Source organism: Chlorocebus sabaeus, chromosome 20, assembly GCF_047675955.1.
Source record: "Chlorocebus sabaeus isolate Y175 chromosome 20, mChlSab1.0.hap1, whole genome shotgun sequence".
NCBI lineage: Eukaryota > Metazoa > Chordata > Mammalia > Primates > Cercopithecidae > Chlorocebus > Chlorocebus sabaeus.
Window position 1 is genome coordinate 100,831,316 of NC_132923.1, and position 17,911 is coordinate 100,849,226.

The 17,911-nt window shown below is 48.1% G+C and overlaps 1 protein-coding gene across 5 annotated transcripts in view; it reads right to left on the reverse strand.

Moving 5' to 3' along the window:
• THRAP3 (thyroid hormone receptor associated protein 3) overlaps positions 1-4,266 on the reverse strand; it is an 80,178-nt gene extending 75,912 nt beyond the window's left edge. For 3 of the 5 annotated variants that reach the window (XM_007979393.3, XM_007979391.3, XM_037997187.2), the window contains exon 1: positions 4,146-4,266. The gene's annotated coding sequence lies outside the window, so the exon portion shown is untranslated. Of the gene's footprint in view, positions 1-3,547; positions 3,683-4,145 lie in introns of those variants that run through there. The other 2 variants (XM_073007477.1, XM_073007478.1) reach the window with 2 other exon arrangements.
• Between the last annotated feature and the right edge of the window lie 13,645 nt (positions 4,267-17,911).

A 17,911-nucleotide genomic window follows, 5' to 3' on the forward strand; every position in this document is an offset into this window, starting at 1 on the left:
TGGAGAATCACTTGAACCCTGGAGGCAGAGGTTGCAGTGAGCCGAGACCATGCCATTGCACTGTCCAGCCTGGGTGACAAGAGAGAAACTCCATCTCAAGAAAAAAAACAAAAAATACAAAAATTAGCCAGGCACGGTGGCAGGCGCCTGTAATCCCAGCTACTCAGAAGGCTAAGGCAGGGAGAATTGCTTGAAACCAGGAGGCAGAGGTTGCAGTGAGCCAAGACAGTGTCATTGCATTCCAGCCTGGGCAACAGAGCAAGACTGCCTCCAGAAGAAAAAAAAAAAGAGGCCAGGTGTGGCAGCGGGTGCCTGTAATCCCAGCTACTCGGGAGGCTAAGGCAGGAGAATCACTTGAACCCAGGAGGTGGAGGTCGCAGTGAGCCAAGATTCCACCACCACACTCCAGTCTGGGCAACAGAGCAAGACTCCCATCTCAAAAAAAAAAAAAAAGAAAAAGAAAAAGAAACACAATGTCCTACCATGGAGAATAAGTTTGTTTTGAATCCAGGTATCACTCTGTTGCCCAGGCTGGCATGCAGTGGCATGATCATGGCTCACTGTGCAGCCTACAGAAACTATTAAACCTACTTACTCTCCAATCTCTGCTGCTTCTTACTCTTCCATCTCTATCTTCTTGCTCTGTCAGGTAACTACCATCTTCAGTCTTTTAACTAACGTACCTCACAATCCATTTTCCATACTTCCTTGAAATGATTTTAAAACATAAATCACCCCTTAAACCCCTTCCTTCCCCCTTCCTTCATCTGTACTACCGAACGTGTTGTAGGCTGCACGCAGTGGCTCATGCCTATAATCTCAGCACTTTCAGGGGGCCAAGGCAGGGGGATCACCTAAGGGCGGGAGTTTGAGACCGGCCTGACCAACATGGAGAAACCCCGTCTCTACTAAAAATACAAAATTAGCCAGGCGTGGCGGCACATGCCTGTAATCCCAGTTACTTGGGAAGGTGAGGCAGGAGAATCGCTTGAATCGGGAGGAGGAAGTTGCAGTGAGCCGAGATCGCGCCATGGCACTCCAGCCCGGGCAACAAGAGCGAAACTCCATCTCAAAAAAAAAAAAAAAAGGTGTAAATAATTTATGTGTCTACCCATATTAGAGAAAGAAAGAGATGGCAATCCTTCCTACCATCAGAAGGCTTCAATGGCTTCCCTAATAACCTTACCTCTCCAACTCATCTGTAATCACTCTCCAAAGTGTCAAACACAATTGGCCTCCTTTCAGTTCTGAAAGTACACTAAATTCTTCCCATCTTCCAGTTTGGGCACTTACTGTTTCCTCTACCTGGATACCCTCTCCTTGACATCCTACAAAATTGGTTCCTCACTCTCCCCAAAAAGAACTTCAGGGGCCGGGCGCGGTGGCTCAAGCCTGTAATCCCAGCACTTTGGGAGGCCGAGACGGGTGGATCACAAGGTCAGGAGATCGAGACCATCCTGGCTAACACGGTGAAACTCCGTCTCTACTAAGAAATACAAAAAACTAGCCGGGCAAGGTGGTGGGTGCCTATAGTCCCAGCTACTCGGGAAGCTGAGGCAGGAGAATGGTGTGAACCCAGGAGGCGGAGCTTGCAGTGAGCTGAGATCCAGCCACTGCACTCCAGCCTGGGCCACAGAGCGAGACTCCGTCTCAAAAAAAAAAAAAAAAAAAAAAAGAAATTCATTCCCCCTTTTCAGTGTCTATCAGAGTCCTGAACTGGACACCTCTGTTACTTTTCTCAATTTGTAATTTATTTGCTTACCTTTTGTGTCCCCTGCCCCCAACAATTGTGTTAAGTTTCCAAAAGACAAGACCTCATCTGTCATTGTACCCCAATACATTCACAGGCCCACAACAGGAGCTGGTAAATGATAGGCTCTCAAATACTATTTGTTGAATAAATTACCCAATCAATCAGAGTCAAATAGTGAACAGATCTTAGATGTTTATAGAATATGTGTGAAAAAATCCACCAAAACCCTGCATTTGAGAGAAGAGCATTAACCAAACTTCCTTCCATTTAGGATGTCACTATGCCCTATAGAAACAGGGTGGCGCCCTGAAATGCTTAGTGGTTAGGACTATCCATTCTAAAAATAATAAATCGTGGCCAGGCACGGTGGCTCATGCCTGTAATCCCAACACTTAGGGAGGCCGAGGTGGGTGATCCCCTGAGGTCAGGAGTTCAAGACTAGCCTGGTCAACATGGTGAAACCCCGTCTCTACTAAAAATAAAAAAATGAGCCAGGCGTGGTGACACACACCTGTAATCCCAGCTACTCAGGAGGCAGAAGCAGGAGAATCACTTGAACCCAGGAGGCAGAGGTTGCAGTGAGCAGAGATTGTGCCAGATCTCAGGGTGACAGAGAGAGACTTTGTCTCAAAAAATAATAATAATAATAAATCGTAGGTCTGTGTGCCCTCCCAGTAATCATCATTCCCCATCTCTGTGTTCATCTCAGAAATATTCCAAGCTTCCTCCCTCCAATTCCTCGGAACAAAACAGATTACACTTTTTGTAATCCATATTTTACAGGCTAAACCAAATTCAAAAGTACCTATATACTTGGTACTACATAAATACACTAAGGTGGTACTACTACTACCACCACCACTGCTAAAACTGAACTGTACCTAGGCTACAAAACTAAAAACATCAACCTCCAAAACTGGAGAGCTTTCTCTGGTGCTAAAAGGTTTAAAAAACAAAGAGATGGAATTACACTGGATATAGAGCTTTTTAATCAAATCACTTATTAAAGAAACCTCAATACAACTCTCTTACAAATTAAGCCCAAATGGTGGCAGTAAAACTTATCATTTACGTATGAACACTAGTTCACAAAATACATGTCCCGGCAAAGAACAAACTGAGCCCGATTTGCTCCACAAGTTGTTCATGGCAGACACCGGTTTTGGCTATTTAACAAGCTTCTAAATCATAATACACACGTCAGGCTGTCTAGAATAACAGGACAGACTACAACAGTACTTCCACAAACGAAAAAAGTCAGGGTCATCTGAAAGACAAGAAAAACAATGGTGTCATATATGCCTTACCTCTTTGGGCGCACACTCTAAAAGAAAACATATAAATGATGATAGTTGTAACAGTGGCTAAGTGACTTTTATTTTGTCTCATTTAGTTTCCACAATAACCCTGTAAAGGCGTCACTGCTACTCACTGCTGTTTTAGTGATAAGAAAACGGAGGCACCTGGAAATGAAGACTCTTGACCTCAGATCAAAAGATAGCAGGGCCAAGATTTGAAACCAGGCTGACTAGTTCAGAACACTTCCGTTATGCTCCCCACAGAAGCTTCACTGCCTCTCTCCTGCCAGGTCCTTCTACACTCTCAAAGGCTTTCCCTTCAATCCAATTAACAAATTCCCCATAAACCCTGTACTGCCACTGATGGCTTCCAACTTCTGGGCACCACTGCTGCTCCCCAGCTTCTGCTGCCATGCTCCACCCCCTAAGATTTGGAAAGTCAAAGACAAAAGTTGATAAAAGTTTCTTAGGCGCTAAGAGAAGCAAAATAAGTCACCTCATATAAGCAGAACTCACGCCGACTGCCACTGGAATGCAAGCCGGCCTCAGCTCCAGCCCAAGAAAAAAAGTGAGAACTCTTAATATTCCCGTAGGAGACAAATTTGGACTATCCCTTTTTCGGCCACCAGGCTGGAAAGAACGGAAGCGATACTAACATTTACTGAGTGGCAGCCACATGCGCCCTAGGAGAAGACAGAACCAGGCCAATGGGGACTGGATGGGGGGAAGGGCACACAGGAGTTCCGGGAAAATAAATCCAAATAATGGGGTTCATACGACCAAAAGGCAAAGAGTAGGGAGTGGCCGCCCCCAGGCCGACTGCAAGAAAAAGTGGCGCTAAGAGCTGCTCTGGAGAAAAGGCGACCCAGAGCCTCGGGAGCTAGGCCAGGGCCAGGGGAAGCCCTGAAGGGCGGGGAGGGGGAGGAGCCGGAGAGAGTGGAGCCCGCTCAGAAGAGGCCAGGGTGTAAGCGCGGGGGAGCGACTCCGCGCCAGGCCTTCCCCGAGCCCTTGACCCAGCTGGGGAAAAAAGATAAGAGATGAAACCACTGGAGCCAGTTAAGCTGCCCTAACTTCCATCAGAGGCGCTCACTCACCTGGGCCTACCACAGCGATCGCAGCCGCAGCTCGCAACGGCACAACCAGCCCGAACCTCGCCCCCGCCCCACAGCGCGCCCAGCGTCTCCGCTCTCCGACGACGGCGACGGCGTAGACCCGCTGCCTCCTGGGAAATGTAGTCCTACGCCCGCCTCTCCTGGCCGATTTGGCTGCCACCAGAACTACCTTTCCCAAAAGACAAGGCGAGCGTTGGGCCCGCCGCTTTGCGTCACGCGCTCGGTTGTCGGCAGTCACGTGGATTGCTCGGGTCCATTCCCCTCCCCCCGCCCGGGTGGCCTGGAGATGGAGGAGGGCGGTGAACGGAAGGGGCGGGGGCGTTGCTGACGCCACTGCCCCCACCATTTTGGAACCGGCCTGCAGGGAGAGTCTGAGCCCCACCCACTCCGGGCCAGCTTACCTGGTCGAAAGGCTTCCGAGTTGGGAGTCTGACGATTTTCGGTCTCTGCTGTACCCCCTTCCGCTTTGTGACCTTGAGCAAATTCATCCCTCCACTCTAAACCTGTTTCCTCCTCTTTGAAATGAGACTCCTAATTTCCACCCCACAGCATTTTTGCGAGGCTCCGACAAAGTAAGGCACAGGAAAGCCTCAAGCACCCTGAAGGCGCAACGCAAATGGAGGGGTTGGTTTGGTTTCGTTTTTTTAAATTTTAATTGTGTGCCCTCATTCGGAGACCCAGAAGCCGCTGCTCCCCAGCCCGCCTTCTGTAACTATGATTTTCTGACTAGCCTCCTGGGAAGCTTGTTAAAATGGATGCTACTTGGGTATTGAACCCGAAGTTTCCTGGGCAGTGTATCCCTGCAATCTACATTTTAAACCAACCTGTCGGGTGATTCTTACCCACCTACAAGTTTGAGAATCCCAGCGTTTATCAGTTTTGCACAGGCTGGTTTCCTCCGGAATTTCTGCGCTAGTGCCTTTGAACATTTAAGACCCATCTCATATGTCACCTGTGATGCTTTCAAAGTTGACTAGCTCCTCCCTGTGCTTGTGTTCCCACCGTAAGTTTGCCTCTTACTCTATAAGTATCAGGACCTTCCCCGACCACACTGTGAGCTCTCTGAGAGCCGAGATCAGTTTTGATGGATTTCTGCACCTCCAGAGAAAAGTAGACAAAGTACACATCAATGAATAAAGACATCCAATGCTCTTTCTAAGAGAAAAGCTGCAAGGCTCAACTCAAGTCGCAGACCACACAGCACATCAGCCCTTGCCCTCAGTGATTTCGGCAGCATTCCTTCCACACGGCTTACTCTTTCTTCTTTGAGTACTTCCTGTGGTCCACGTACTGCGTAGTGCTTCTTAAAACGTTCTAATTTAATTGTTTTTTGTTTTTTGTTTTTTTGAGATTCCCCCTATGTGGCCCCGGGTTGAGCGCAGTGGTGCGATCTCGGCTCACTGCAACCTCTGCCTCCCAGGTTCAAGCGATTCTCTTGCCTCAGCCTCATGAGTAGCTGATTTTACGGCCATATGCGACCACCTGGCTAATTGTTGTACTTTTTGTGGAAACGGGGTTTCACCATGTTGGCCAAGCTGATCTCCGACTTCTGACCTCAAGTGATCCACCTGCCTCGGCCTCCCAAAGTGCTGGGATTTCAGGCTGGAGCCACGGGGCTGAGTCAATTTAATTTTAAATTCAAAGACTTTCTGGGTATCTACTGTAATACCATGCCCAGTGTAAAATACTGGGAACATGGTAGTAAACTAGACGGATACCAAAATACCTACTTTGCTCCCCTTTTAAGAAATACAGGCAAGGCCAGGCGCGGTGGCTCACGCCTGTAATCCCAGCACTTTGGGAGGCCGAGACGGGCAGATCACGAGGTCAGGAGATCGAGACCATCCTGGCTAACACGGTGAAACCCCGTCTCTACTAAAAATACATTTTAAAAAATGAGCCGGGCGTGGTGGCGGGCGGCTGTAGTCCCAGCTACACGGGAGGCTGAAGCAGGAGAATGGTGTGAACCCGGGAAGCGGAGCTTGCAGTTGGTGGAGATCGCGCCACTGCATTCCAGCCTGGGCGACAGAGCAAGACTCCATCTCAAAAAAAAAAAAAAAAAAAAAAAAAAAAAAGAAATACAGGCATATGCTAGGAACGGTGGATCACCGTTTAGGAGAATGCTGTGACTGATCTGATCCTCTTTCTAGGCCACAGAAAACTTTCTCCATATCAGCAATAAGGCGGTTTTGCCTTCTTATCATTCATTCACTTATTTCCTGGAGTTGCACTTTTTCTTTCTTTCTTTTTCTTTTTTTTTTTTTTTGAGATGGAGCCTTGCTCTGTTGCCCAGGCTAGAGTGCAGTGGCGCGATTTCAGCTCACTGCCACCTCCGCCTCCCAAGTTCAAGCAGTTCTCCTGCTTCAGCCTTCCAAGTAGCTGGGATTACAGGCGCCCGCCACTGTGCTTGGCTAATTTTAGTATTTTTAGTAGAGACAGGGTTTCACCATCTTGGCCACGCTGGTCTCAAACTCCTGACCTCGTGATCCACCCGCCCCTGCCTCCCAAAATGCTGGGATTACAGGCGTGAGCTACCACGCCCGGCCTGGAGTTGCACTTTTAATTTCTTTTTTTTGTTTTTGTTTTTTTGAGATGGAGTCCTGCTCTGTCTCCCAGACTGGAGTGCAGTGGAGAGATCTCAGCTCACTGCAACCTCTGCCTCCCGGGTTCACACCATTCTCCTGCCTCAGCCTCCCGAGTAGCTGGGATTACAGGCGTGTGCCCCCAAGCCCAGCTAATTTTTTTTGCATTTTTAGTAGAGACGGGGTTTCACCGTGTTAGCCATGATGGTCTCGATCTCCTGACCTCATGATCCACCCGCCTCGGCCTCCCAAAGTGCTGGGATTACAGGCGTGAGCCACCATGCCTGGCATTTTTTTTTTCTTTTTTTGAGACAGAGTCTGGCTCTGTCGCCCAGGCTGGAGTGCAGTGGCACAATCTGGGCTCACTGCAAGCTCCGCCTCCTGGGTTCATGCCGTTCTCCTGCCTCAGCCTCTGGAGTAGCTGGGACTACAGGCGCCCGCCACCATGCCCTGCTAAATTTTTTTTTTTTTTTTTTTTTTTTTGGATTTTTTAGTAGAGACGCGGTTTCACCATGTTAGCCAGGATGGTCTCAATCTCCTGATCTTGTGATCTGCCCACCTCAGCCTCCCAAAGTGCTGGGATTACAGGCGTGAGCCACCATACCTGGCCCTTTTTTTTTTTTTTTTTTTTTTTTTGAGACAGAGTTTTGCTGTGTTGTCCAGGTTGGAGTGCAGTGACGCAGTATCTGCTCACTGCAGGCTCTTCCTCCTGATTTCAAGTGATTCTCCTGCCTCAGCCTCCCAAGTAGCTGGGACTGCAGGCGCCTGCCACCACACCTGGCTAATTTTTGTATTTTTTTTTTAGTAGAGACAGGGTTTCACCATATTAGCCAGGCTGGTCTCAAACTCCTGACCTGAAGTGATCCACCCACTTCGGCCTCCCAAAGTGCTGGGATTACAGGTGTGAGCCACTATGCCTGTCCTAATTTCCTTCAAGAACTTTTTCTTTGCAAGTTGGCTAATTGACACAAGAGGCCTAGCTTTCTGCCTGTCTAGGCTTTTGACATCCCTTCCTCACTAAGCTTAATCATTTCTAGCTTTTGATTTAAAGTGAGAGACATGAACAGTTAGAGGCCATTGTAGGATTTTATAGGGTTATTAATTGACCTATTGTCAATATTGTTGTGTCTCAGGCAACAGGGAAGGGGGAGACTGGAGGAGGAGGAGAGAAACGGAATGGCCAGTTGGTGGAGCAGTCAGTACGCACACAACACTTACTAAGTTCACACAACACTTATTAAATTCACTTACTAAGTTCATGGGTGCAGTATGTGGCACTGCCAAACAATTACAATAGTAACATAACTGATGTTAATTGATGGGAATATTGCTGATCACTATAACAGGTAAAATAATATTGAAAAAGTTTGAAATATTGCAAGAATTACCAAAATGTGACAGGGACACAAAGTGAGCACATGCCTTTGGAAAAATGGTGCCAACAGAGTTGCTTGACACGGGTTGCCACAAACTCGCAGTTTATAAGAAACAATGCCATATCTACAAATCACAGTAAAACAAGATCTATCTTGGATCTGTTCTAACCTCTCTACCAATCTCTGCCCCTTCCCTGGCCCAGAAACTTACCCCAGTGTTCCAGTCTCTGTCCTCTCCTCTCCTCATTCAGCCTCTCTCCCTGAGTGACCTCTCCTCTTGAGTGATGTGGCATCCTCAGGTAGCTTTAACATCTCTTATTTTTATTTTTTTATTTTTTATTGTATTTATTTATTTATTTATTTATTTATTTTTGAGATGGAATCTCGCTCTGTTGCCCAGGCTGGAGTGCAGTGGCGCAATCTCGGCTCACTGCAAGCTCTGCCACCCGGGTTCCGCCATTTTCCTGCCTCAGCCTCCCAAGTAGCTGGGACTACAGGCGCCCGCCACCTCGCCCAGCTAATTTTTTGTATATTTAGTAGAGACGGGGTTTCACCGTGTTAGCCAGGATGGTCTCAAACTCCTGACCCCAAGTGATCCGCCCTCAGCCTCCCAAAGTGCTGGGATTACAGGCGTGAGCCACCGCACCTGGCCTATTTTTTATTGTTTGAGACGGAATCTCGCTCTGTCACCCAGGCTGGAGTGCAGTGGCACAATCTTGGCTCACTGCAAACTTCGCCTCCCGGGTTCACGCCATTCTCCTGCCTCAGCCTCCCGAGTAGCTGGGACTACAGGTGCCCACCACCACGCCCAGCTAATTTTTTGTGTTTTTAGTAGAGACAAGGTTTCACCGTGTTAGCCAGGATGGTCTCGAATCTTGCTCTGTCACCCAGGCTGGAGTGCAGTGGTGCCATCTCGGCTCACTGCAAGCTCTGCCTCCTGGGTTCACACCATTCTCCTGCCTCAGCCTGCAGAGTAGCTGGGACTACAGGCACCCACCACCACGCCCGGCTAATTTTTTGTATTTTTAGTAGAGACAGAGTTTCACCATTAGCCAGGATGATCTCGATCTCCTGACCTTGTGATCTGCCCACCTTGGTCTCCCAAAGTTCTGGGATTATAGGCATGAGCCACCACACCCGGCCACTTTAACATCTGTTTTAAGCCCCTTATTCCCTTATCTACATCTTAGATTTAACTCACTTAGTTCCAGATATATAGGAGCCACCATACTCTGATTTCCCACTGGTATCTCAAATTCACCCTGCCAGAAACCAAACTCTTCTTCCTTCCAATACAGCATTACCTAGTTAGGTGTGTATTTAATTGTTTATAGGTCTGCATTCTCCATGAGGCTTTGAGTTCCTTTCAAAGCAGAGAAAACTGTAACACTTCATTCATTTGGTGGGCACATACCATGGGTCAGGCCCTGTACTATGATACTCAGGAAAAAAAAGAGTAAACACAACAGATGTGGTCCCTTCCCTCACAGAGCTTACCTCCAACTGGGGAGATAGCATTAAGAAGTCTATCACATGCATAATTAATTACTAATGGGATGAGTGCAATGCAGGAAGAGTATATGGTATATTCTTTGATAGCACAGAACAGAGGTCAGCAAACGAAACCTATGGGCCAATTCTGGCCCATCTCCTGTTTTCATATGGCCAGAAACTAGGATTATTTTTATATTTTTATTTACTTCTTTGTTTTTGAGACAGAGTCTGGCTTTGTCCCCCAGACTGGAGTGCAGTGGCGTGATCACAGCTCACTGCAGCCTTGACCTCCTGGGCTCAAGCGATCCTCCTACCTTAGCCCCCAAAGTAGCTGGGACCACAGGCATGCACCACCATGCTCAGCTAATTTTTTTTTTTTTTTTTTTGAGACGGAGTCTTGCTTTGTCACCCAGGCTGGAGTGCAGTGGCGCAATCTCGGCTCACTGAAGCCTCTGCCTCCCAGGTTCAAGCGATTCTCCTGCCTCAGCCTCCTGTGTAACTGAGATTACAGGTGCCTGCCAGCACGCCTGGCTAATTTTTGTATTTTTAGTAGAGATGGGGTTTCACCATATTGGCCAGGCTGGTCTCAAACTCCTGACCTTGTGATCCACCCACCTCGGCCTTCCAGAGCACTAGGATTAGAGGTGCGAGCCACCGCATCTGGCATTTTTTTTTTTTTCTTTTTTTGAGACGGAGTCTTGCTCTTTCACCCAGGCTAGACTGCAGTGGTGTGATCTCCACTCACTGCAACCTCCACGTCCCAGTTCAAGAGATTCTCCTGCCTCTGTCTCCTGAGTAGCTGGGATTACACACCACCACACCCAGCTAATTTTTGTATTTTTAGTATAGACGGGGGTTTCACCATGTTGGCCGGGCTGGTCTTGAACTCTTGACCTCAGGTGATCCACCCGCCTCAGCCTTTCAAAATGTTGGGATTACAGGCGCAAGTCACCGCGCCCAGCCAGTGTTTTCTTTTTAATTTTTTGTAGAGACAAGGTCTCACTGTATTGCCCAGGCTGGTCTCAAACTCCTGGGCTAAAGCAGTCCTCCTGCTTAGGCCTTCCAAAGTGCTAGGATTTCAGGTATGAGTCACCATGCCCAGCCTATTTTTACATTTTTTAATGGTTAGGGGAAAAAAAAAAAGAAAATTTTATTGGCTGGGCGTGGTGGTTTATGCCTGTAATCCCAGCATTTTGGGAGGCCGAGGCAGGTGGATCACCTGAGGTCGGGAGTTTGTGACCAGTCTGACCAACATGGAGAAACCCCATCTCTACTGAAAAGAAAAATTGGCCTGGCGTGGTGGCTCATGCCTGTAATCCCAGCTACTCAGGAGGCTGAGACAGAAGAATTGCTTGAATCCTGGGAGGCGGAGGTTGCGGTGAGCCAAGATCGTGCCACTGCACTCCAGCCTGGGCAACAAGAGCAAAACTCCGTCTCAAAAAAAAAAAAAAAAGAAAGAAAGAAAATTTTATTTTTGTGACATGCAGAAAGTGTATGAAATTCAAAGTTCAGTGTCCATAAATGCATTCTTGTTAGTGTCTATGGCTGCTCTAACTGCAGAGTAGAGAGGTTGCAACAGACACTCTGTGGTCTGCAAAGCCTACAATATGTATGATTCACCCCTTACAGAAAAGGCTTGCTGACTTGGTGTAGAATCTGGAGGTCCCATTCTAGGCTACAAGTTTAAGGGATGCTTCCCTAAGGGAATGACCCATAAACAATATAGTTAGCCAGGCCAAGAATTGGGGAAGAGCATTCCAGACAGAAGGAACAACACATGGAAAAGCGCTGTGGCCTGAAGGAACATGGCACATCCTAAGTGTTGTTAGGCCTGCCATTGACTCTGGAGTGTAATAGGAGGAGAAGCACAATAAGGTCGGCCAGGTCCTAAGCAGCCAGATCCTACTGGGTCTGACAGTCCAAATTGAGGATATTGGATTTTATTCTGAGAACAATGGGAAACCATTGAAAGGTTTATAAGCAAGGGAGGGATGTGATTCTTATTTCCTTTTTTATTTTTATTTTACTTTTTTTTTTTTTTTTTTTTTGAGACGGAGTTTTGCGCTTGTTGCCCAGGCTGGAGTGCAATGGTGCGATCTTGGCTCATTGCAATCTCCACTTCCCAGGTTCAAGCGATTCTCCTGCCTCAGCCTCCTGAGTAGCTGGGGTTACAGACATGTGCCACCATGCCCGGCTAATTTTTTTGTATTTTTAGTAGAGATGGAGTATCACCATGTTGGTCAGTCTGGTCTTGAACTCTTGACCTCAGGTGATCCACCCACCTCAGCCTCCCAAAGTGCTGGGATTACAGGCATAAGCCACTGAGCCTGGCTCGCATTTCCTTTTCTAAAGGATTACTGTGGTATAATGTGAGAAAGGATTAGGGCAAACTAGAGTGAAAGTGGGGAGACCAGTAAGGAAGTTATATCTTAGTATTCCAGATGAGATGGGACAATGGCATGGTCTAGTGTATTCTCAGTGGGGATGAAGAAAAGTGGGAAGATTCAAAAGAGAGAGGACATTTAGGAGCTCATATCTACTGGTCTTGGTGATCAGCTGGCTGAGAAAGGGCAGAAGGAGTCAACTCCCTAGCCCACGCTGCTTACCAGGTTTTACCACACTCATCACAATGTGTTGAAATCGCCTATCTGTACCACCTACAGAGAGCCAACTCCTGAAGGGCAACAACTAGTTTGTTCTTTGTCTTCCCAGAATCCAGCAGTTGGCTAAGCATGGAATTGACAGCAGTAGGTACGTGTATGTATGCACTTTCCTTAGCTCTTTCCTGTTTCTGTTAGGAGCCCTTCCCTGCCCTGCCCTGCCCTGCCCTGCCCTGCCCTGCCCTCCCTACCTCCCCTCCCCTTCCCTCCCCTCCCCTCTCCTTCCCTTCCCTGACAGAGTTTGGCTCTTGTTGCCCAGGCTGGAGTGCAAAGGTGTGATCTTGGCTCACTGCAACCTCCGCCTCCTGGGTTCAAGCGATTCTCCTGCCTCAGCCTCCTGAGCAGCTGGGATTACAGGCACCCACCACCACGCCCGGCTAATTTTTTGTTTTTGGTTTTTTTTGTTTTTTTTTGAGACAGAATCTCACTCTATCGCCCAGGCTGGAGTGCAGTGGCGCGATCTCGGCTCACTGCAAGCTCCGCCTCCTGGGTTCATGCCATTCTCCTGCCTCAGCCTCCCGAGCAGCTGGGATTACAGGCGCCCACCATACGCCCAGCTAATTTTTTGTATTTTTAGTAGAGACGGGGTTTCACCATGTTAGCCAAGATGGTCTCGATCTCCTGACCTCAGGCGATCCACCTGCCTCGGCCTCCCAAAGTGCTGGGATTACAGATGTGAGCCACCGCGCCCGGTCAGGAGTTCTGTCTTTCTGATCACCCAGCTTCAAAATCTCAGAGGAATCTTAGCTTCATCCTTCTATCTTATCCACCATATTGCATCAGCCACAACATCCACTGTATTCTGCCCCCAGAACATCTACTGAGTCTTCTACCACCCTGTTTTAGGCCTTTACGTGTCTCAAAGAACAGAGTATGTCTTAGAACAGTGCTTGGGCCAAAGTAAGGAATATGAAGTGTTGGCTATGATAAGGTCTCCCAAGGTTCCTTGTTTTCTGCCTCTCTCCATCCAAGCGGAGAGGTATCCTACAAAAGGTAGTCAGAGGGTTGTTCCTCAAGTACAACTCTGATCCTGTCAACCCCTGTCTCCAGTGCCCTCAGGATCAAACCCTAAACCCTTAGTGTAGTCTACAAGGCCCTGCAAGGTATAAACTCTGATGATCTCGCCAGCTTCACCATCACCTTCCAAGGCCCTCCATTGCCATCAGAATGAGGGACAAGCTCTAAACCTCTAGTATCTGGCCTCCATGTCATACCAGCCTTGGCTTCTTCATACACAATATTCCAGTCATGTGTTCTCGTCTTGACCATACTCTGGACTTCCTGCTTCCTCATGCCTGCTCATGCCCTTCCTCCCCAGCAGCCCCACCTATCAAAGGCCTATCTCATCAGTTCAGAATCTGCATCTTTTAGGAGTACCCCAACACTGACTGCATTTGTCAGACTCTGTCTTGCATCGTTGTGATTTCTGCACATGGCATCCCTCTGCTGACCTAGGAGCAAACAGAGTGGCATCTGTTGTTCTGCCTGTTCAGCACCTTCCACTCCTTCCTCTGGTAGCAGCACTCTGATAATCCTTTGTAAAGTTATCCCTGCTGGGTGTGGTGGCTCACGCTTGTAATCCCAGCACTTTGGAAGGCCAAGGTGGGTGGATCACTTGAGGCCAGGAGTTCGAGACCAGCATGGCCAACATGGTGAACCCCATCTCTACCAAAAATACAAAAATTAGCCGAGCATGGTGGCACGCACCTGTAATCCCAGCTATTTGGGAGGCTGAGGCAGGAGAATCGCTTGAACTCAGGAGGCAGAGGTTCCACTGAGCCGAGATCGCGCCACTGCACTTTAACCTGGGCAACAGAGTGAGACTCAGTCTCAAAAAAAAACAAAAGAAAAGAAAGAAAGAGAGAGGCCAGGCGCGGTGGCTCAAGCCTGTAATCCCGGCACTTTGGGAGGCCGAGACGGGCGGATCATGAAGTCAGGAGATCGAGACCATCCTGGCTAACATGGTGAAACCCCATCTCTACTAAAAAATACAAAAAAAAAAAACAAAAAACTAGCCGGGCGAGGTGGCGGGCGCCTGTAGTCCCAGCTACTCGGGAGGCTGAGGCAGGAGAATGGCGTAAACCCGGGAGGCGGAGCTTGCAGTGAGCTGAGATCCGGCCACTGCACTCCAGCCTGGGTGACAGAGCGAGACTCCATCTCAAAAAAAAAAAAAAAAAAAAAAAGATAAGAAAGAAAGAGAAAGAAAAGAAAGGAAAAGAAAAAGAAAAGCTATCCCTCCCCCACTCTCACTTCAAGGTGAGCAGGTGACTGACTGATCAGTACATTGTATTTCCTTGGCCCCAGTGATTGGCAGATGGCTTAAACTGGGATAGCAGATGGAATGAGCATCAGCCTGAGACCTTGACTGAACCACTGAGGAAAGGACCCTCTCTTTCTCCTGGCATTGCTAAACTGGAAAAGCACCAACCTGGACTCGTTAATGGTCATCTCTGCCACCATTTAGAGGGAGCCATCTTGAGAATGAAGTCAACACAGCTGGAGAGCAGAGCATGAGTTGAGAAAGACATCTTCCCAGATATACCAGTTAAGCTCTTGGATTCAGCCATGCCTGACATTAGCAGCACCTACGGACTTTTCCATGCCATGAGCCAATAAATGAGTTGGTTTGGGTTGGGTTTCTTCTACATTGAAGTGATGACTAAGAGAGGAGCTGTTAGAGCTATCTCTTGTGTCCAAGAGACTCTCAGGACAGAGAGGAAACTGGAAAGGGAAATCAGTAGACACGAACCAGCAGAACTGTCTGACCTTCTACAATTGAAGGGCCACCTAAGGAAGAGAGGAGCAATTACCTTTGCTATTGCTCAGACTGACCAAGGGGGCGTCACCTCCATCTCTGCTTTCCAGAAGCAAACCAAACACTCTAGTCAGGGGAACAGTGACTTGTTTGCTGTTGATCATTGGAAAGAGGCGGCCCCTCATTGCTGAGCTTGAGCAGAAAATGATTACTCCCTCACCAGTCAGTGAGTATCTACCCTCAGGAATACTCTAGTCTAGTGGTTCCCAAGCTTGTTTAGATATTGGAGTAATCTCGGGATGTTTGCTTTTTTGTTGTTTGTTTTGAGACAGGGTCTGGCTCTCTTGCCCCAGCTTTAATGAAGTGGTACAAACATGGCTAACTGCAGCCTCCACTTCCTGGGCCAAAGTAATCCCCCCACCTTAGCATCCCAAGTAGCTAGGACTACAGGCATGCACCACCAAGCTCTGCTAACTTTTTGATTTTTTTTTCTTTTTGAGACATGGTCTCACCGTGTCTCCCAGCCTGGAGTACAGTGGTGTGATCACAACTCACTGCAGCCACGACCTCTTAGGTTCAAGCAATCTTCCCACCTCAGCCTCCCTGGTAGCTGGGAACATAGGCACATGCCACTAGGCCCAGTTAATTTTTTTTTTTCTTTTTTGGTAGAGACAGGGTCTCTCTATGCTTCCCAGGCAGGTCTTAAACTCCTGGGCTCAATCCTGGGCTCAAGTGATCCTCCTGCCTTGGCCTCCCAACGTGTTGGGATTACAGGAGCATACCACTATGCAGAGACAGGGTCTCACTTTGTTGCCCAGGCTGGTTTTGAACTCCTAGGCTCAAGCAATCCTCCCTCCTCAGCCCCTGAGAGTGCCAGGATTACATCATGAACCACCGCACCCGGCCTATCTCAAGATGTTTTAAAAATTCCAACACTTGGCCGGGCGCGGTGGCTCAAGCCTGTAATCCCAGCACTTTGGGAGGCCGAGACGGGAGGATCACGAGGTCAGGAGATCGAGACCATCCTGGCTAACACAGTGAAACCCCGTCTCTACTAAAAAATACAAAAAACTAACTGGGCGAGTTGGCGGGCGCCTGTAGTCCCAGCTACTCCGGAGGCTGAGGCAGGAGAATGGTGTGAACCCGGGAGGCGGAGCTTGCAGTGAGCTGAGATCGGGCCACTGCACTCCAGCCTGGGCGACAGAGCGAGGCTCCGTCTCAAAAAAAAAAAAAAAAAAAAAATCGGAAAAAATTCCAACACTTAGACCACATGTCAAACCAAGCAAATCACAGTCTCTGGATGGATCACAGGCATCATTTTTTTTTTTAAGTTGATTCAGGTGATTCCAATGCACAGATACATTTGGGAACCACTGCCAAAAGCTCCCATCTTTTTGCTTCCAAAACTGACACTTTAAAATTATATAATATATATATATATATATATTTTTTTTTTTTTGAGACGGAGTCTTGCTCTGTCATCAAGGCTGGAGCGCAGTGGCACAATCTCGGCTCACTGCAACCACCACCTCCTTGGTTCAAGCAATTCCCCTGCCTCAGCTCCTGAGTAGCTGGGATTACAGGCGCACGACACCACACCCAGCTAATTATTTTGTATTTTTAGTAGAGACAGGGTTTCACCATGTTCGCCAGGCTGGTCTCGAACTTCTGACCTCAGGCAATCCGCCCGCCTCAGCCTCCCAAAGTGCTGGGATTACAGGCGTGAGCCACCGTGCCCAGCCTATAATTTTAAAATAATTTTATATAGAGATGAAGTCTCACTATGTTGCCCAGGCTGGTCTTGAACTACTGAGTTCAAGTGATCCTCCTGCCTTAGCCTCCCAAAGTGCTGAGATTAAAGGCATAAGCTACCACACCCAGCCTCCAAGGCTGACACTTCTATAAAGCAGAGATTCTCCCTCTAGCTGCCCATTAATCCCCCTGGGAATCGATTTTACCAAAAATCCCCATGTCCATGTTCGTGCCCCACCTCCCAGATTCTGATCTATTTGGTATGAGCTGGGGCCCCAGTAATGGCATTTTTATTTGTTTGTTCATTTTTTTGAGATGGAGTTTTGCTCTGCTGCCCAGGCCAAAGTGCAATGACACAATCTCATCTCACCACATCCTCTGCCCCTGGGTTCAATCAATTCTCCTGCCTCAGTCTCCTGAGTAGCTGGGACTACAGATGTGTGCCACCATGCCCGGCTAATTTTTGTATTTTTAGTAAAGTTGGGGTTTCACTACATTGGCTAGCCTGGTCTTGAACTCCTGACCTTGTGATCCACCCACCTCAGACTCCCAAAGTCCTGGGACTACAGGCGTGTGCCACCATGCCCGGCTAATTTTTGTATTTTTAGTAAAGTCGGGGTTTCATTATATTGGCCAGCCTAGTCTTGAGCTCCTGACCTTGTGATCCACCCGCCTCAGATTCTCAAAGTGCTGGGATTACAGGCGTGAGCCACCGTGCCTGGCCCAGTAATAGCATTTTTAAAATGCTGACCTAGGCCAGGCACGGTGGCTCACGCCTGTAATCCCAACACATAGGGAGGCCAAGGCAGGAGGATCACCTGAGCCCAGGAGTTCAAGACCAGCCTGAACAATGTAGTGAGCCTCTATTCCCTACAAAAAAAAAAAATTTTTTTTTTTTTTTTGAGACGGAGTCTCGCTCTGTCACCCAGGCTGGAGTGCAGTGGCGCCATCTCAGTTCACTGACAGTGGCGCCATCTCAGTTCACTGACAGCTCCGCCTCCCGTGTTCATGCCATTCTCCTGCCTCTGCCTCTGGAGTAGCTGGGACTACAGGCGCCTGCCGCCACACCTGGCTAATTTTTTGTAATTTTTTTAAATTTTTTTCAAATTTTTTAATTTTTAAAATTTTT